The 17,366-nt window shown below is 39.0% G+C and overlaps 1 protein-coding gene across 6 annotated transcripts in view; it reads left to right on the top strand.

The window, feature by feature from the left end:
* PHACTR2 (phosphatase and actin regulator 2) overlaps positions 1 to 17,366 on the top strand; it is a 291,648-nt gene that overhangs the window by 134,494 nt on the left and 139,788 nt on the right. The gene's annotated exons all lie outside the window — the stretch shown is intronic.

The following is a 17,366-nucleotide window of genomic DNA, read 5'->3' as shown; positions in this document are numbered from 1 at the left end:
GTTTGCATTCCAATAGTAGGAAACAGATAGATGATAGGAAATATGAGCAGTCTTACTCCACTTAGGCTTTCAGTCCATGTTTTCTATTTGGGATAGTAATTAGAAAGATAGAGTGTTAGGATGTACACCACCTACAGTGCACTCTGTTATTAAACTACCCTACATTATATGACACAATAGGCATTGACAGCTGAGTGTCTCAGAGTTGCAGATATGGGTCCAGATAATTGTTTGAGAGTTGAGAATGGATCACAGGTCACACTCTTTGGAACCTGAACTCATCCTTTGGGCACTGACTGATTTAAGTGACCTCAAAGAATTGATTCTGCAATTTAGAGATGCTTGGTAGGGGTGGACAGTTTGGTTATGCCAGTATAATATTTTTGAATGAAATATGATCTAGGTTCATAAATGTCACATATTTTGCTATACAAGCTACATTGCTTCCCAACTACTGTCTGTAGTCTTACTCCTCTGGCTCTGGCCCTCTCTGGAGTCATCAGAGGGGAAAGCGTGAGCTTCACCACCTGGCTTTCTTTCTCTGCGGCCTCTTCTGCCTATTCCAGGCTACATTTCTGCCTCGAAGCTGATTACACTCCATCTACCCTACTTCTTCCAGTCCTCCATTTGGACTGCAGCTCTTCCTTTTAAGTAAGCCATGTTCCCACCTGTGTTTGTTACGTATTGCCGGAGAACGATGCTACCACAAACCGAGCAGCTTAAAACAACATATGCTGTATCTCAGCTGCTGTGTGTCCGCAGTTAGGGCACAGCTTAGCGGAGTCCTTTGCTTAGAGTCTCGGCATGTCATCAAGGTGCCATCAAGGTGTCAGCCAGGGACTATGATCTCACTAAGGCTTGACTGGGGAAGGCTGTATTCCCAAGCTCATGTGGCTGCTGGCAGCATTCCATTCCCTGCAGGATGCCAGAGTGGGGGCCTCAGTTTCTTGCTGGCTATCAGCCCGAGGTTGCCCTCTGCTCCTTGCCTTGTGGCCCCCTCCAGGTGGTGATTCACAGGTGCTTCTTCAAAGCCAGGACAAGCGTGAGTGTCTTCCAGCAAGACAGGTGTTTCAATCTTATACAACATAATCACACACACACACAACATACACACACTCACATACATCATCCCCAGAGTCTGTTGGTTAAAAGAAAGTCACAGATCCCATCTGCCCTCAAGAGAAGGGACTTGCATGATGGTGTGACTATCAGCGGGCCACCTTAACCTTTCTACTGCATCCCCAATATTAAGAAACACTTCTTGTGTTACTTCAGGCAAACATTTTTTCTCTGCAAAAGCAGAGTAAGCTAGAAGTCTCCAACCAGTTTGTTCATCTGTATCCAATGATCTGTAAGTTAATGAACATTCCTGTTTGGTTTTAGCACTACTATATTTCAACGAAATACTTAATTTTTAATAAGACATAGGCCAGTAATCTCAGATGAGAAAATGAACAAAGTTTTAACTAGGGCTGTTGAAAACATAATGTATGTGTTTAGTAGATGCATATTGATGTAATTATGACAATATTCTGGTTCTGTGTTTTCTGAATCGTTGAACCAGAAAACCTAAGTGATCCTCTGTAAATGGTATTCTACTGACACTATTTCTTATTGCTGGACCTGGCAGTAAACCCACCTTTATGAGTCCCCAGTTTTCTTTTTGTGTTTCTCCTGGCAGCCATAGATCTAAATGGTGCATTGATACAGATCAGATTCATTCATTCATTCATTCATTTGCATATACAGTACATACTTCCTGAGCACTTACCCATGTTCTGGCCCTGTGCTGATGTTATAATGGTAAACGAGACTTGGCCTCCAGGTGACATTCAGTTCAGTGCAACAGACAGATGAGGAGCCAGCCTTGAGGTAGATTCCATGGGGCAGGTTGCTATGGAAATATACAGATTTAGGTCCCAGAGGATTTGACATCTAAGCCAATATATCTCTTAGATCATAAAATATAGAGAACTGGAGGCAAGATATTGAGAATTAAGCAACCAAAGTAGACACAGAAAACTCAAGGAGCGATGAGTCCTCTAGATAGAGGGAGATGAACAGAGGTTTGAGAACCAAAAAGTGTCAGTCACTGAGTCATGTCCAAATCTTTGCAAGCCCGTGGACTATAGCCCACCAGGCTCCTCTGTCCATGGGATTTTCCAGGCGAGAATACTGGAGTGGGTTGCCATTCCCTTCTCCAGGGGGTCTTCCTGACCCAGGGATTGAACCTGGTCTCCTGCATTGCAGGCAGATTCTTTACTCTCTGAGAACAAGCCTTGATGTAAACCTAGACAGAAGATGGGAAGAAAATAAGCCATGAGCATTTAGTAAGTACACTTTTGCCAAGCTATAAAGAAAGTCTCATTCTCCACATGGTAATAATTATTTGCAGAATAAGGTACTAGATATTTCTATGTTGACACAAATAATGGACTACAACTAAATACTCATATGTTCTTGCATAAAATGAAAATTTTATTACCCTAGATGAAATAGGGTAATATTTGTCTCAGAAACAAAGCAAAACTTACCATCCTAAAATCACAGACTCAAATGAGAAATGTATATTAGTGTTGAGTATTTTACTGATAAATGTAACTGAGTATTGTAGTCAGCATTGGTTCACAGAAACAAATCACTAGTTGTGTAATTGGCTCACGAAACAGTACGGTATACACACCTATAAAGAAGACATAAAAATCTCTAGAGATGGTGAAATCTTTGGAGCTTTATGTGGGTTTTGGAATATTTATAGCAAAGCAAAACCCACAGCACTTTCTCCTGCTAAATAAATAAATAGAGACAGAGAATAACAATATTCTTTAAAAGTGTAACAATAAATCTTTCAGGTAAAGATTCCTTTGTGTTGTATATTGGGCCTCTTTCTCTCTGATAAAGTTTTCCCTTGTGCATTCTCATAATTGAAAGCCCTCTGCTTAAGGAAGCTGGCGAATGAAAACCCTTCAGTGTCAGAGCGAATTGCTCTGGAGAGTGGTATATAGATTTTATATGGCAATATTCCAAGCCCATTTTGTATATCTACTTCTTAATTGTGTGATTATATGATTTATCCCTAAATAAATCTTGTCTTGATGAAAGATTAAATCTAAACACCTGCAAGTTGCCTCATCCCCCTTCTTGGCTCCCTTCTTTATCACCTGTTTGAAGAATGTGTCAACTTTCCTTAGTTGAGAAGTAGTTTGCAGTTACTGAAATCCATTTTATATTCTAAAGCCGCTTCAATATGTAAAACTTTCCCTAGAGGGCTGTTTTACTTGGAGGCATCTTAGGTTTAGATTTAAGTTCTAATAAAACTAAATATGTTTTCAGAAACCAATCTTATAGTTTTTTTTCTTATTCTGTTTTAAAATACCAGAAGCATAAAAGTAAAGAACAGGTGAAGTTAAGCTTGTTAAATATAAGAAACTACTTATTTGTAATTCCCTTAAGATGTCATTTGGAGTTTTAAAGATACCACTGTACTACAAATAACAAATACTACAGAGAGATATTTACTCTAAAGGAAACAAAAATAAGCAGTAGACTGGAGTTCTTCATCTGTTTTTAGTTATAGAATGCTGTGTTATTTAATAATGGAAGTGGTTTAAATAATACTAAATATGCACCTGTGTTTTCCCCAGGATGCAGAATACTAAGTTTTAAGTTCACCTTTCTACTAGTGATGTTTCAGTTCTTATAATTACTCAGATAGTTGTTTTTCATTTTGAATTTTCTTTACCTGCATTTCACTTACTTTTATTTATTGAAAAATGCAGAGCATCCTCTTAACTTATTAAGAGACTTAACCTTGTTCACATGAGTGAAAGAAGATTCTGTATCAGTCAGTTCAGTTAAGTCGCTCAGTCGTGTCCAACTCTTTGCAACCCCATGGAATGTAGAAGATTCTGTATATATCAAAGCAAATCTCTTGAATTTTAGTTCTTTCATTTGCAAGCTTATTTTTTTTATCATTTCCTTTCTTACTCTGTTCTTCTTTCTTTCCTTTTTTAGCTTTATCAGTTTAATACTTACCTAATTTACTTATGTATTACTTCTCTCTGAATAAACCTCTGTTTTTAAAAATGCATTTAAGACTTTAAATATACCTCTGATTACCACATTACCACCACCTCTCATAATTTGTAATGCTTTCATTTTTTGTTCATCACACATTATGTTACAATTTTATTTCCTTGTGTTACTTAGGAGTGCTTTTTTGTTTACTTGTTTCCAAAAAAGTGTGGGAGGGTTGTTTCTTGACCACTGAGACTCCTGGGAAAACCCCCTTTATCATATTACTCTATGTTAAAATCTCACCATATTATTGTGGATTTGTCTGTTTATACTTCTAATTCTGTTGTTGTTCAGTCGCTAAGTCGTGTCTGATTCTTTGCAACCCCACGGACTGCAGCACTCCAGACTTCTCTGTCCTTCACCGTTTCCCTAAGTTTGCTCAAACTGGTGTCCATTGAGTCAGTGATGCCATCCAACCATCTCATCATTTGTTGTCCCCTTCTCCTGCTGCCCTCAATCTTTCCTAGCATCAGGGTCTTTTCCAACGAGTTGGCTCTTTGCATCAGGTAGCTAAAGTATGGAGCTTCAGCTTCAGCATCGGTTCTTCCAATGAATATATAAGGTTGATTTCCTTTAGGATTGACTACTTTGATTTCCTTTATGTCCAAGTGTCTTCTCCAGCACCGCAGTTCAAAAGCATCAATTCTTCAGCACTCAGCTTTCTTTGTGGTCCAATTCTCACATCCATACACGACTACTGGAAAAACCATCGCTTTGACTATACAGAGCTTTGTTGGCAAAGTGATGTCTCTGCTTTTTAATACACTGTCTTGGTTTATCATAGCTTTTCTGCCAAAGAGCAAGCGTCTTTTATTTTCATGGCTGCCGTCACCATCTGCAGTGATTTTGAAGCCCAAGAAAATAAAATCTGCCACTGTTTCCACTTTTCCCCATCTATTTGCCATGAAGAGATGGGACTGGATGCTGTGATCTTAGTATTTTGAATGGTGAATTTTAAGCCAGCTTTTTCACTCTCCACTAATTATAATCTTAACTAATTCTTACTAAACTTAACATGTTAATATAAATACTAACTAATAATCTTAACTAATTCTGCTTTGTTCTTTGTATTTCAAGATTCTGATGCTAGAGGCATACTAGCTGATAATTTGCACATCTATTTCTTGCTAAATTATTTTTATTATTATATAATCAGTACCTTTATGCAGTTTATTGTTTTTGCATGCATATGTGCCTGCTCAGTCATGTCTAGCTCTTTGCAACTCCATGGACTGTACAACACAAGCAGGCTCTTCTGTCTGTGAAATTTTCCAAGTAAGAATACTGGAGTGGGTTGCCATTTCATCCTCCAGGAGATCTTCCCGACCCAGGGATCGAACTTGCATCTCCTGTGTCTCCTGCATTGGCAGGTGGAAATCTTTACCACTGGGGATAAATAAATAAATGGGATAATTTATAATAAATAAATAATAAATGGGATAATACATAAATAAATGGAAATCCCATTTATTTTTATTGTTTTTACTTCAACTTTAATTCATCTATTATTAATATTGAAATACCAATTTTCCCTTAGTAAGTATTTGCTTATGGATGTAGTTTTCATGCTTTTATTTTCAGCTTTTGCTGTTTTGGATGTATCTTCTAAAATTGGCAGACAGAGACATGTATTATATTTCTGCTCCCTCCAATCTTTTACTCTCTGTCATTAGATATGAATATTCCTTTCACATTTTTTGCAATTACTATTTTGGACTTAATTTGACATCTTAATTTGTGTCATCTTTTTTAGCCAGCTCTTTTTCAAAGTTTCTCTCCTTTTCTTTTTTCATTATTGGATTAGTGAATCATTTTTATTTCCCTTCCTTTTAGTTACTGATTTGGAAGCTTACTATTATATTTTTCTTATTATTTGAAATAGCACATTTTTCTGACAAACTCAAGAAGTATTTAGTTTGTCTATCCTCCTAAGGTCAAAATCAGGACCTCAACATATGTTAAGATTCACTGACTACCTCTCCATTTTGCACAACCAATAGTTTATTAAATTCACCATAATTTTATCAATTTCTATGCTCACTGTTGTTTCTTGTCCACCTCTTTGAGAACCCATGGACTGTATCAGTCTGTTCTGTTCAGTTGCTCAGTCATGTCCGACTCTTTGTGAACCCATGAACCACAGCACGCCAGGCCTCCCTGTCCATCACCAACTCCCGGCGTTTACTCAAACTCATGCCCATCAAGTCGGTGATGCCATCTAACCACCTCATCCTCTGTCGTCCCCTTCTCCATCCTGCCCTCAATCTTTCCCAGCATCAGGGTCTTTTCCAGTAAGTCAGCTCTTCACATCAGGTGGCCAAAGTACTGGAGTTACAGCTTCAACATCAGTCCTTCCAATGAACACCCAGGACTGATCTCCTTTAGGATGGACTGGTTGGATCTCCTTGCAGTCCAAGGGACTCTCAAGAGTCTTCTCCAACACCATAGTTCAAAAGCATCGATTCTTTAGCGCTAAGCTTTCTTTATAGTCCAACTCTCACATCCATACATGACCACTAGAAAAACCATAGCCTTGACCAGATGGACCTTTGTTGGCAAAGTAATGTCTCTGCTTTTCAATGTGCTGTCTAGGTTGGTCATAACTTTCCTTCCAAGGAGTAAGCGTCTTTTAATTTCATGGCTGCAATCACCATCTGCAGTGATTTTGGAGCCCAGAAAAATAAAGTCAGCCACTGTTTCCACTGTTTCCCCATCTATTTGCCATGAAGTGATGGGACCAGATGCCATGATCTTCGTTTTCTGAATGTTGAGGTTTAAGCCAACTTTTTCACTCTCCTCTTTCAGTTTCATCAAGAGGCTCTTTAGTTCTTCATTTCTGCCATAAGAGTGGTGTCATCTACATATCTGAGGTTATTGATATTTCTCCCAGCAATCTTGAGTCCAGCTTGTGTTTCTTCCAGCCCAGCATTTCTCATGATGTACTCTGCATATAAGTTAAATAAGCAGGGTGACAATATACAGCCTTGACGTACTCCTTTTCCTATTTGGAACCAGTCTGTTGTTCCACGTCCAGTTCTAACTGTTGCTTCCTGACCTGCATACAGGTTTCTCAAGAGGCAGGTCAGGTGGTCTGGCATTCGCATCTCTTTCAGAATTTTCCACAGTTTATTGTGATCCACACAAAGGCTCTCTCCAGACCGGAATACTGGAGTGGGTTGCCATTTCCTTCTCTAGGGTATCTTCCTAACACTGGGATCAAACCCAGGTCTCCCGGATTGCAGGTGGATTCTTTACCAGCTGAGCCACCAGGGTTGCCCAAGAATACTGGAGTGGGTAGCCTATCCTTCTCCAGCAGATCCTCCTGACCCAGGGATCAAACCAGGGTCTCCTGCATTGCAGGCGGATTCTTTACCAGCTGAGCTACAAGGGAAGTGAACTTAATGTTAACTCTTTTTCTTTCTTGCTTAGGACTTTTCTATAGATGTTCCTTTAGTGATTAACCACTTTCAGTGAGTGAGTTTTTGATTTGATGAATAATTATCTCTCTGGGTATGGAATTCTAAGTTATGTCCCTATAACACCAAGAATATATAATTCTATTGTCATCTTGGTTTTATTGTGATTCCTTGTAGTGGCATCTGACTTCTCTACCCACTGATTTCTCCTTGTTCTTAATACTCAATGTCCTATGGTATATCTAAGTATAGGTTGATTTTTTTCCCTTGGTGACATCTAGGATTATTTTCATTCTGTACTTGGATGTCTAACTGAACATTTCAAATTTGAGCTTCTAATTTTTTATGCCAAACCCACTTCACTCACTGTTGTCTCAGACTTAATTAAGGACAACTCAGTCCTTCCAAGTGCTCAGACAAAATTTTGAAGTCATCCTTGCTTCATCTCTTTTCTCCCGTACTCCACATTCAATCTATGAGGAAATTTGGCTCAACCTTAAAAATGTATCCAGAATCCAGGTACATTTCACTTTTCCCACTGCTGCCAACCTGGTCTAAGCCCCTGTTATATCTTGCCTTGGGTATTCATGTAGTCTCTCCACTTCCCACCTTGTCTCTTCTATCCTCTGCTCAGAAGCAATAGTGATTTTAAAATATAAGATAGATTATGCCATTTCTTTGTTCAAAACTGTCATTGCTTCCCCATCTTACTTATAGTAAACACCAAAGTGTTTATGGTCAGTTACAAGGTCTTACATGGCTTATAATTCCCTTCCCATCTCCCCTTAACTTACTGTCCTTAACACTGGCCCTTTAGTGTTTCTTGAACATACAGCATGCTCTCATCTCTATATGAAGTGGTCTTTTTGCTTAGGATGTGCTTTTTCCAGATAACCATGTGGCTAACTCCATCATGTCTTTTGAGTCTGTGTTCAATGATTGCCTTTCCAGTGAGGACTACTTTAACTATGACATACTAATCCATCTCTCTTACCCTTCCCTGTTTATTTCATAGCACTTTTCATTTTCTAAATTACTATAAATTTTATGGATTATGTTCATTGCTTATTTTCTGTCCTTTCATATACATGTAAGTTCTCTGAGTGCAGACATTTAAACTTTCTGTTTTAGTTCTATATCTCAAATACCTGGAACAGAACCTGGTACAAAGAAGATGCATAATAAATATTTGTTAGATGACTGATACATATGTGCATGCATGGTAAGTTGCTTCAGTCATGTACAACTTTTTGTTACCCTATGGACTGTAGCCCGTGAGGATCCTCTGCCCATGGGATTCTCCAGGCAAGAATACTGGAGTGGGTTGCCATGCTCTCCTCCAGGGGATCTTCCTGACCCAGGGATCGAACCCACGTTTCTTGTGTCTCCTGCATGGGCAGATGGTTCTTTACCACTAGCACCAACTGGGAAGCCCAACTGATATATGTATATATATATATATGATATATATATATATATACTTCTGTATTTTTACAGAATAGGAATACAGTGAAATATAGTTACAACCCAAATGCTCATTAACTGGTAAATAGATAATCAAAACTTTGATATAGCCATACGATAGAGCTTGACTCAGAACAAAATACTGATACAGACTACAACATGGAAGAATATCAAAACATTATGTGAAAAAAAACAGATATAGAAAATGTCATATGCTGTTATTCCATTTATATGAAATTTTCAAGCGTCTAAACTATGAAGATGGAAAGCCTGTCAGTAGTTGCCTGATGCCAGGGGGGTGGGACTGGGATTAACTCCAAGAGGTGATGGAACTCTTTAGGGTTCTCAAAATTTTCTAAAATCTGACTATGGTAGTGATTGCACTATTTATTAACTAAAACTCATTGTTTACTTAAAATGGGTAGAATTTAGAGTGTGTAGATTATTCCTCAAAAGCTATAAGCAATAAAAACAAATAAATACAATTAATACTAACTGCATACGATCAGAATTTAATTAGGAAGCACTTGACATCTTTAGCTTATTTTCAGAATGAGTTGCTGACTCTGTATTGGGAAGATGTGGATTTAGTTCATAAAGTTCAGAGCCTTCCCTGTAGCCATGCAGTGTTCATCCTTTACTCTTGGTGGAACACACCTCTATCACAGTACTCACTGCTATAGTCATTTACTTGTAAGACCCAACACCCACCGTCAACCATACACACACACACACACACACACACACACACACACACATATATATGAACTCCAGGGTACAGTCTGGTCTTGAACAGGCACGGTCTACCTTGAACTCCAGGGTATGATCTGTCCCTCACTTATCCTCGTATCCTGTGCCCTAGAGGTGTGAGACTCATGGGAGATCCTCAGATAATTCTAGCTAAAGGACTAGGTGATTATGAGTAGAAAGGCTATATAGAAAAGGAAATTTACCAGTCAGTGACAGAAGTTGATATTGTCTTGCTATGCAGTCCATATAATATTACTAAAATCATAAACTTATTCCTAGCAGGATTTTTTTCATCCATGCTTCAAGCTGCTATAATTGAAGAAATCACATAACTGCTTATTCTTTGATTTATCATGCATGTATTGAGTGCCCTCTATGTGCCACACACTTTGTTACGTTCTAAGGATGGATATTATAGTTAATAAAACAATGATTTGGAACTTATTTTAAGCAATTACTTTCTTTAAATTGGGCAGTAATTATTAAAGATGTCTTGAGGGAATGTTTTCTATAGATTTTGGTTAGTAACTTAGAGATTATTAATTTTATAGCAGTTGTCAGAGTTTTAAATGCTGTGGATAAGTATTTTGTTTTTCTTGTAAAACCAAGTGCGGCAAACTACACTCTTTCTCCGGGGGTGAGGGAAGGTTTCTGGAAAAGGAAATTCCAGCACCACCCCTCGAGGTATTTATTTTCCAGAGTAAATCTTCCAACCATCCAGCTCAATCACTAAGTAAGCACACATGTGACACACCACGCCCTCTGCAGAGACTCACTCAGGGCAAAACAGAGTAGGTATTTTGTTAATCCTTTTAGCCTGAACAAGCAGTAGAAGAAAAACTCAGGAAATAAATCATATAAAAATATGAGAACAATAGGAAAGAAAAGCCTGTCTTACAGGTTTGTTTCCTGTTCTAATACTTCTGGAATGTGGTTTTCTCTCCTATTGATGCTGAATATAACTAGAATGCCTAAAGTTGTCATTCTTTTCTTAGCCGAAGTTCTCCTCTGTCTGTGTGTATTATTACCCTGTTAAAACTAAAATCTCTCAGAACTGTCCAAACAAAAGTTATAGGAAGCATTTGGTGACAGTTGCTATAAAGTAACATTTTTTAAAAAGTAAACACAGGTTGCATATACAGAATTTCAACTGAAATTATAACATTCTATTTGCTTCTTAGTTTATGTGTTTCTGAGTAATCTGACTTTCACAAAATGTAGCCAAGTTTTGGAGTAATACAAAATTTGTTAAAATTGGAAGATATTCTAGAAAAAAACCTACCTTAATGCTTAAAAACTTTTGCACACCAGTGTTTAGTTTCTGAGTTATATACTTTTTTTTTTTTTTACAGGATTACTAGAACCTCTTGTGTTAAAAACAGACTTCTAACTTAAAAAATTGCCCTTTAGCACCTCCATCAGAGAAAGGGAGAAAAGACAGTTTTCTGTTCTTTGATAAATCTGATCATGGTAGGTAGGAAGAAAATAAATGACTAAACTGATACTTTCAGATGATCTGTGAATAGCTGTTGTTTCTTCTCACCATTGTATCTAGAAAACAAACTACATTACATGCTTAGTCATGTTCAACTCATTGCGACCTCATGGACTGTAGCCGGCCAGGCTCCTCTGTCCATGGGATTCTCCAGGCAAAATTACTGGAGTGGGTTGCCATTTCCTCCTCCAGGGGATCTTTCCAACCCAGGGATCCAACCCGTGTCTCTGATATCTCTGGCATTGGCAGGCGGATTCTTTACCACTGAACCACCTTACTAAGTTTAAATTACTAAATTTCATTTCCTTCCCACTAGAAGAAGGTTTTCTGTGTCTATAATTCCCATTACTCAGGCAAACGTCGGTCATTCACTAGATCTCCATGGCCAAGTTCAGGAATGCTGTGTTGTGCCCAGTCGTGTCCAGCTCTTTGCGACCCCGGTGGACTGTGGCCTGCCAGGCTCCTCTGTCCATGGGATTCTCCAGGCAGGAACACTGGAGTGGGTTGCCATTTCCCTTTCCAAGTTCGGGAATAAGTGCAACCAGTTAAGAGAGCTTCACCTACTTGTACATGGCCACCACCAACCACTATGCTTCCTGAACCACCACTGCTCTGATCAACTTCCTCATCTTCTGAGCTCTGCCTAACCCCTTCCCCAGCCCTGCGCCCCTGCCCATCTGCTGGTATCTCAAAATGGGGTCCTAGCAGACATCATCTGGGAAAGAAGACATCTAGGATGAGCTCTCATGGCATCTGTGCTTTGAGGGTAGATCTCACTCTTTCTCTACTCCAAGCTAGATTTGGCCACTAGAAAAGTCTGTCAGTGACCTAAGTTATAGTATTTGGTAATAATGACTATACTTATTGCAAACTGTCTCTCTGGCCACCAAATTGTATGTCTACAATTTGGACTTTGACTTAGTAGGAAAGGACTTTTCCACAAACAGGTTACTAAAGTTTAAGTTTATGTCGGCTTTTAACTTTTATCTAATGTAATGAGTGACTTCCACCCATGAAACATGCAAGGGTCACTCGGGTACCCCAGATGGATGAACTTAATAACGCACACATTGGACAGGCCTGTGAAATCTGTGTTACAGGGGAGAATGCTTGAAAACCTCAAGAAGAGCAACTTCTGTCAAAAGGCAAACAAGTTTCAGGAAGAAAATTCTCTCTAATCCACCCAATTTAATGTCTTTCCGAAAGTAAACAAAAAAAAATCACGGAAGATCCCTCAGGGTTTAAAAAATATTTAGACTGTATTGTGGAAAAAAATCAGTAGATGCTGTCAATCTATATTTTTAGGAAGGTTTAACATACACTGTTCCACACAGTCAGTCATGATATAATTTGATGACTGCATACTATGAAAGATGAAATGGTGCTATGCTGAAGACAGCTCATATAGGCAAGTTGTTATATTTCCAGAAATCTGGCAAACAAAGTGATATACTCTTGCAAGCCAGTTGACCACTCATTGAATTGGTCATCCTGCTGAGGCTGCTGCTAAGTCGCTTCAGTCGTGTCTGACTCTGTACGACCCCATAGATGGCAGCCCACCAAGCTCCCCCATCCCTGGGATTCTCCAGGCAAGAACACTGGAGTGGGTTACTATTTCCTTCTCCAATGCATGAAAGTGAAAAGTGAAAGTGAAGCCGCTCAGTCATGTCCAACTCTTAGCGACCCCATGGACCACAGCCTACCAGGTCCCCCCGTCCGTGGGATTTTCCAGGCAACAGTACTGGAGTGGGGTGTCATTGCCTTCTCCGTGGTCATCATAGGAGTATTTATGTCATAGAAAAACAGCAAACCAATTGTTGAGCATTTACCAGGATGTCACTGGATAAGAGACTGGTTTAGAAATATAGACCAAAGAGCAGGACCAATGGGATAAAAGCTGAAGATTTATGAACAGATAGCTTCCTATGAGGTAGATGTCGGCACTAATTTTCTTTAGCACTTTTATAAATTCTCTGGAAAAAGGTAACACACAGAGAAATGTCCATTTTTTTTCAGATGACATTAAACATTTGCACAGTTAAACTATAAATTCAAGGAAACAACACCCAGAGCTCTTAGTAAAATTGTAAGTTGGCTCAATAATAGCAGATGAGCTGTAATAAAACAAGAAAAAGGCAATTGGGGGAAGATTATCTTAACATACTCTTGTTAGATGATAGATTCTAACCTTTATATTTTGACCTATAAATGAAATTTAGGGATTTCTGTAGACTTCTTCTATGTTCACTAATATAATTTGTTAGCTGTGATAAAAAGGATGTTAAAACACCATGCCTCATCGGAAGCACTGGAAACAAAATAAACTGTCCCACCCTTATAAAGAAATCTTAATGCACACTTCCTGCAGTTTTGGTTGACATGCTTCAAGGATAATGTAATGGAACTGGAAAAATTTCAGAGGAAAGTGTGTAACCCGATCGAGGGATTATAAGAATCCCAGATGAGGCTAAGATTATATTAACTAGCAAATCATGAAAGGTTTTGAATAAAGTAAATATAGATGGATTTAGCAAATCCTGAAAGACCAGAGCTATAGTGTACCCCTTTGATGTTTGAAATACAAATTTGCAGAAGAACTAAAAGGAAACACATTACTATTTCTCAAGGAGGAGTAATGATAGCAAAAAACATTGTATCTCAAAGTTTGGCTTTTGTCAATTTCAAAGAAAATCGTTATATTTACATATAATGTAAATGTACCAAACAGACAAGCCAACTCATTGGAAAAGACCCTGATGCTGGGAAAGATTGAAGGCAAAGGAGACGGGGGTGGCAGACGATGAAATGGTTAGATAGCATCACCGACTCGATAGACATGAATCTGAGATAGTGAAGGACAGGGGAGCCTGGCGTGCTGCAGTCTATGGTGTCACAAAGAATCCGACACGACTTAGTGACTGAACAACATCAACATATTCTAATATGCAAAATTTCCTGTATACTGTCTCTGATCAGTGACCTCCCCTAACAGTAAGGCCCTATCGATAGAAAAAGGAGTGAGAAGCTTCCTCTTCTCAACCTCGATTGAGAGAACACACAATCTGCCTTTTTATGGTTGTTGTTTTAAGGCGATTTCAAGGGAGAAACAGAAGAGCTTTTATAATTGTTTTCTCTCACTGCTGAACCGTCGTGGTAGAATGTGTTCCCAAAGCACAACAGTTTTCCACTTTATAAGGAAATTTAGTTGGGATTAATTTCGTTGTCCTAATTAGAACTTCACAGTTTGGTTAATCCTCAAATTCATTGTAAAGAAAAAATTCAGGGTTTCTTTATGGCACTGATCCGCCAGCTCGGCAGAGGCAGTTCGGATGGACCGAGGTCTCTGAAGCTTTGGTGACCTTACTTACACATTCCCACCCACCTCTCCTGGCTCTGCTCCCAGCCCGGCTACCACTGCAGCCCCCCTCACCTGCCCTCGGGCTTTGGGGAGGAGGCAGCACCTCTAGGCTGGGTGTTTTTGCTCAGGAAAGATGTCAGGCTTCCTGGGGGCATCAGGCTTTGAGCTCCACCAGGGTCGGCCGGCCTGGCACCGGGCCTCACCCAGAGATGTGCCTCGTTTGGTGCCTCTCTGTAAGAGCTGTGTTTGTGTTAATCGTTCAGTTCTGTCCGACTCTTTGTGACCCCATGGACTGAAACCCACCAGGCTCCTCTGTCCGTGGGATTCTCTAGGCAAGAATACTGGAGTGGATTGCATTCCCTTCTGCAGGGGATCTTTCCAACCCAGGGATCGGACCCGAGTCTCCTGCATTACAGGCAGATGCTTTACCTTGCGAGCCACCAAGGAAGCCCCGGAAGGACTAGGGAACAATTTTGTCATTGTGCCAACTTCACTCAGTTAACTCACTTGAGAAACTAACCATTTCTTGCTTGGTCTAGAATGATGACTGTGTAGCAGAGTGAACCATAGCGCTCCCAAAGTGCCATTTTTTCCCCTCTGATATAAATATGTTTATAAGGACCTGGTCCAGTGATTCTTGGATGTGTTTGCTGCATCGAGATGTTAGGGACGGGGTTTGTATGCAGTGGGGATACAGTCTGAAAATGGGTCCCCCTCTGTGAAGATGGGAAAGGAGCTCAAAGTGGAGATCGGAGCAGTGAGGTTAAGCCAAACCCCTGAAGTGACCCTTTCCTCGTCACCCTACTTCTCTGAGATTCTTAGGAGGGTGTTTTTCAAAACCCAGTGCTCCAAGCCTGGTCTCATCTGGGTCTCTAGCAGGTTCACGTATGAACCACATTAGACACCAGTGACCTGAAGACTCTGTGTGATTGTTTCCTGTGTACACGTGAATACATAAATGCCAACATTTTAAATAATTCGAAAATGTCTTTGTAGCCATTCAAAAGAAATATCAGGGTTTCTTAAGAGTGAATTAGGAAAAAGGAAGTAGATAATTGATCATACTATTTTAGGGAAAGAGTTTTCCCCACAATAGAGGGTGGGCTATTTGGGCATGAAAAAAATAGGGCAATTTATTTAAATAATGAAACAGACAAGCAAACATCTTTCAAAAAACAAAACTAGGCTCTATGTGATCTTAATAAGACAAACTTTAGGGAAAAAATTGCATGTGTAAAGCATTAATTTATTATTTTATAAAATATACTGTACAGATTTATTTTGAAAAAAATTTTATTGGCATATAGTTGATTTACAAAGTTGTGTTAGTTTCTGTTGAACAGCAAAGTGAATCAGTTATACCCATCCATATATCCACTCTTTTTAAGATTCTTTTCCCATATAGGTCATTACAGAATATTAAGAAGAGTTCCCTGTGCTATACAGTAGGTTCTTCTTAGTTATCTATTTTATATATGGTAGTGTATATATGTCAGTCCCAATATCCCAATTTATCTTTCTTTTTCCCACTCCCTCTCCCCTCCTCCCAGCAATAATTTTTTTTGATTCCACATATAATCAATATCGTGATATTTGTCTTTCTCTGACTTAACTTCACTCTGTATGACAATCTCTAACTCCTCCATGTTGCTGCAAATGGCATTATTTTGCTGTTTATTATGGCTGAGCAATATTCTATTGTATATATCTGCCACATCTTCTTTATGCATTTCTCTTTTAATGGACATTGAGATTACTTCCATGTCTTGGCTACTGTAAATAATGCTGCAGTGAATATTAGGGTGCATGGATCATTTCAAATTATGGTTTTCTCTGGATATATGCCCAGGAGTGGATTGCAGGATCATATGGTAGCTCTATGTTTAGTTTTTTAAGGAACCTCCATCCTGTTCTCCATAGTGACTATACCAATTTACATTCCACCATCAACAGTGTAGGACAGTTCTCTTTTCTCCATACCCTCTCCAGCACTTGCTGTTTGTAAATGTTTTAATGATGGCCAATCTGCCCTGTGTGAGGTGATATTAATCTTACTGTAGTTTTGATTTGCATTTCTCTAATAATTATATACTATATAGATTTTTAATAGTTCAGAGTTGACAGCCTGGGATAACCTAAAATGTGAAAGCTGTGGCAAGTGACCTAAATATAGTTTTTAATAAAATATACTGTTAAGGGAAGGGGAGGGATAAATTGGGAGATTGGGATTGACACATACACGCTACTGTATATAAAAGAGATAACCAATGGGGACCTACTGCATATCTCAGGGACCTGTACTCAATACTCTATAACGATCTACGTGGGTAAAGAGTATGTGTATATGTATAACTGATTCACCTTGCCGTACAGCAGAAACTCACACATTGTAAATCAACTATACTTCAATAAAAATCAGTTAAAAATTAAAATATACACTTTTTTTGGAATCCCCTCCTGATCCAGTGGTTAGGGCTTGGCACTCTCACTGTGGGGGGTGGGGGTGGGGGTCCAAGATTTTATCTGTAGTAGATGAGCTAAAATCCCATAAGCCTGGCAGCCCAACCCCTTCAAAAACAAATACACTTCAAAAACTTTTTAATGAAATATATAGGTTCATAAAAATGTACAAATCATAATATATGGTTCAATGAATTTCCATAAAGTGAATCACATTTCTGTAACCACCACCCTAATGCCATATCTATATCTACCTAGCGATCTATAGATGGAGATAGACAAGGCATGGAGTTCTCATCAAATACCAAGAGTATTGTATTTATATTTTTAAGAAGTTAGAGGTTAA

Source organism: Odocoileus virginianus, chromosome 34 (genome assembly GCF_023699985.2).
Source record: "Odocoileus virginianus isolate 20LAN1187 ecotype Illinois chromosome 34, Ovbor_1.2, whole genome shotgun sequence".
Classification (NCBI taxonomy): domain Eukaryota; kingdom Metazoa; phylum Chordata; class Mammalia; order Artiodactyla; family Cervidae; genus Odocoileus; species Odocoileus virginianus.
This window is presented reverse-complemented; position numbering and strand designations above follow the sequence as displayed.